Below are 4315 nucleotides of genomic sequence, written 5' to 3'. Positions count from 1 at the left end.
GAGAGCGAGGGAGAAGTGAGAGGGGGTCGGGGAGGCGCGTGGCGTCACCGGGGCGTCGAGGAGGAGCCAGGCAGGCTGGGAGGGAGGAGGTGGCCGGGGCGCGTGGCCGCGCGCGCCACCGAGCAGCTTCGGGGCGAGGGGGAGGAAGATGACAGGGGGAGAAGCGGCGGTGGGCTGGGCCGTTGGAGGAGCTGGGCCAGGTGGGCTGAGAGGTGAGCGCCAGGTAGTTCTTCTCTCTCCCTCTTTTATTTCTATTTAATTCTGTTTTCTATTTTCTGTAGTTTGTTTTGATTTAGTTTTAGACACTAAATCATTTTTATTGCTTCTGATATTTATGGTAGGGACTACTAGGATTATTCCAAAGCCCTTCATCAGAGATCAGAATTATTGGACATATATTAATTAATTAAGAAATATATATCCAATGCAAATAGTTATTTATTGAATTCAAAGGCCCAAAATAATTAACTCTGAGATACCAAAAATATTGTTTTTAGTTTTACCTCTTTGCAATATTTTCAGAGACTAAGAGGAACATTTTCTTGGACTTCTTTGAGAAGATTTTAACGTTGATCATTTTTAGAAGGTTTCTGAGGCTTTGAAAAATCCCTCAATTCAAATTTCATTTGAATTAAAACATGATGCTCACATGAGATCTAGCCTAGTGCATAACAGGACCAGGGATGTGACAGCGATGCGATCCAAGAGCTCATTTAGGGAAGAGAGCTCCATCGGATCTAACTACTCCGCAAATTCCGAGCTTACGTGGAGATTGCTTTCGATGACCCGAGAGGTCATCGTCGGCGCGGCGGCCGAACAGGCGGTCATCAAAAACCTGTCTAGCCGGAGAGTTTAGCCGACAGCCAACGCTCCTTTAGCAACAGCGCCGTCTTTAAAGACGGGGTGTGGCATCCTTCCTGGCGGTGACGACACAGAGGAACTCTCAATGAAAGCACCAATGTCGGTGTCAAAACCGGCGGATCTCGGGTAGGGGGTCCCGAACTGTGCGTCTAGGCGGATGGTAAGAGGAGACAAGGGACACGATGTTTTTACCCAGGTTCGGGCCCTCTCAATGGAGGTAAAACCCTACTCCTGCTTGATTAATATTGATGATATGGGTAGTACAAGAGTTGATCTACCACGAGATCAGAGAGGCTAAACCCTAGAAGCTAGCCTATGGTATGATTGTTGTTCGTCCTACGGACTAAAACTCTCCGGTTTATATAGACACCGGAGAGGGCTAAGGTTACACAGCATCGGTTACAATTGGAGGAGATCTACATATCTTATCGCCAAGCTTGCCTTCCACGCCAAGGGAAGTCCTATCCGGACACGGGACGAAGTCTTCAATCTTGTATCTTCATAATCCGGGAGTCCGGCCAAAGGTCATAGTCCGGCTATCCGGACACCCCCTAATCCGGGACTCCCTCAAGCACGCTGACCCATCAGCGCGTCCAGCTGAAGATTCGGATGCCAAGACAGCGCGATCCAGAGCGCCATCTCAGCACTGGCCCGGGCGGCAGAAACATGCTAGTCGCTAAGGCGATCCGGGCCCATCTCCAACCAGCGCGCCAGGCGCGAGAAGCTGCACGGATGGACGGAGTCCGGCCACAGGGCCGTCGTCATCGCGGTGCCTGCCCGGGATAGCCGCTCCATCTACGTCCCCAAGACCCGTAGGCGGGCCTCAGCAGCGGCAATGATCTCCGGAAAGGTCCAGGCCATCAGCAGATCCGTCCCGGACCCACCAACGCCGGTCGGGTCACGCTGATAGCTGACGGCTTCCTCCGCCAGCCGCTGCGTCTCCGGGAAGGCCCCTGTCGTAGAAGAAGAAGCAAGTTAGAAGAGCAACAAGGAAAGAAGGGCCGGGTCCCGACCCGGTAAACTACGAGAAACAGCACTTACTGGAGAAGGAATCTTCCAGGTGCTGCGCCTCAAGCAACGTACCACGTCGCTCCCACTCCAAGACGCAGTCGCGCTCCCCGAACGCCTTCTCCAGGTCGGCCGCCTTAGCAAGGGCCGCCTTCATCTCGGCGTCCTTGTCTTCGGCCGCCTTCTCGGCTGCCTCACAGCGGCAAGCCTCGTCCTGGCGAGCCCCCTCGGCCGCGGTGGCCTGCTCCCGCAGACGATCCACCTCGGCCTGGAGCTGGCCCTTGTCGTCGGCCAGCTGGCCGCGCTACTGGTCCGCTTCGACCAGGGTCTGCTGCGTCTCCACCACCTTGGCGGCCTCTCCCTTAAGATGCTCCACCTCGGCCTCGAGGTGCCTCTTGTGACCCGCCAGCTGCTCGTGCAACCGGTTGGCTTCGTCAAGAGACCGTCGGGCCGCGGCCACCTCCGCCCTCGCCTGCGCCGCCTCAACGCCAAGACGGCTAGTATCGGCAACAAGCCGATCATAATGATGACCAGGTCGGAGCAGCCGGGTCCGCCAAGACTGCACCTCGGCTGCAGGATAGAAGATTTCCGAAGAAGGAAAAAAGACAAGATTTAAGATTTGGCCCAACTACTACATAGTTCGCCCGAATCTCGGGGGCTACAGCCAGTGGGTGCGCTAGCGCGCCCCCACTAGAAAAGAGCACAAAAGTAACTGCAGCAACGCGAAGCTCCTCCTCCTTGGCAGTGAGTTGCTCCTTGAGCTCCCGATGCTTGCCCAGGAGCCGGTTGAAGGCGGCAACCCGGAAGGCGTCAAGATGCTGAAAGGAAACCAAAGTTAGAACAAGGTTGACGCTCCTAAGATTCGACCCAACTACTACATAGTTGGCCTGAACCTCGGGGGCTACACCCAGTGGGTGCGCTGGCGCGCCCCCACAAAGAAGAAAATACAAGAAAACAAAAGAAAGAGGAACTTACCAAGACGGCGCGCTCCAAGTCGCGCGTCCGCTCCACCTCGGCCTGGGCGAAGGCCTCAAGCCGCTTCGTCCGGCCTCGCAGACAGCGGCTGATGGTGTCCATCGCTGCCTCCTCCTGGGTTTGAGGCCCAAACACGGCCGCGCCCCCGCTTCACGCAGACTGCGGCACGACAGCTCGGCACCCTCCTGGACGGAGCACCAAGGCACGCCCACCGCTGGCCGCTTGCGACGCGGCCATCACCTCCTCCGACGATCCTCCCTGCGTCGTCAGCACCTCCTCGGACGTCGGGATGCCCTACGTCGCCACCTCAGGCACCGCCGCCGGTGGTGCCTCCTCCATAGCCGGCGGCGCTTCCGGCGCCGTCGCATGCGGCGCCTCCTCCAAGATGACGCCGCCCACCTTTGGCCCCCGCATGCACGACCACGTCGGCTCGCGGCGGGGTATCGCCGGCCACCTCCACGACCTCCCAGTCGAGGACCACCACCTCAGCTCGGCCTCCGCGGCCGCACTCCATCACCGTCGACGGCTCAAAAACCGTCACCGCAACCACCGTGCCCTCCGGCATCTCGCGCCAGGCCGGCTAGCGCTGCCTCGTGCCCATGCTGCCGCCGCGTCGGTCCAAGCTTGGACCGACGCCTCCTCCAACTCCGCCTCGGCCCGGTTCCTATCCCGCCAGGCCAAGGCCTCGGCGTCGTCCGGGTCCAGGACGAAGTCTGGGTCGCCTCGTCCCTCCTCCCCGGCCAGGCCGGCAAGGTCGGACCGGCTCCTGCGGAACGAGGCCCCCTCGGCGGCCGCGGCCTCCGCCGCCGCCCTCGCCAGCGCGATCGGCGACCTAAAGAAGAAGAAAGGATAAGAAAGCAAGAAACAAGACTGACTCAAGGAATCCAGGCGCAAGCAGGAAATAAGACTTACCCCGTCAAGACTGGGACCGGGGTTGGCTTCCGCGCCTCTTCTTGGCCGGCCTCTCAGGCTCGGCCGGGTCCGCCGTGTGCTTCGGTGGCCGTGGTCGTGGCGCGAAGCTGTCTTTCCCGTGCGGGTGGCTCGGCGTCGCCCCATGCAAGGACCCGGCTCCGCCCGCCTCGCCACCTCCCCCGCCCAACGCCGCTACACCAACAACCAGCGTCAACGTCGCCTGCGCCACGACGTAACCAACTATTCAAGAAAAATGAAGAAGCAGAAGAATCATGACTTACCCGCACGACGCCCAGCGCCGGTGTCGGACTCGGCCACCTCCTCGCCGCCGTGAGCCGCGGGCTCCTCTGGTGCCACCGGCGCCACATGCGACGGAGCCCAGGCGTAAGGATGCCGGCTCGCGTTCAGAAGTATCTCCCGTGACGCGTCGGCACGAATGAGAAGATGCGCGGCGGAAAAATAAGAAGGCCAGACACTCACCTACGGCACCGGGTTCGCCTGGCTGTACGGCGCCTTGCTGAATCGCCAATCATCTCCAAGGTTGGCCTTAGAGATGTCG

Source organism: Triticum dicoccoides, chromosome 4A (assembly GCF_002162155.2).
Source record: "Triticum dicoccoides isolate Atlit2015 ecotype Zavitan chromosome 4A, WEW_v2.0, whole genome shotgun sequence".
In the NCBI taxonomy this organism is placed as follows: Eukaryota; Viridiplantae; Streptophyta; class Magnoliopsida; order Poales; family Poaceae; genus Triticum; species Triticum dicoccoides.
This window is presented reverse-complemented; position numbering follows the sequence as displayed.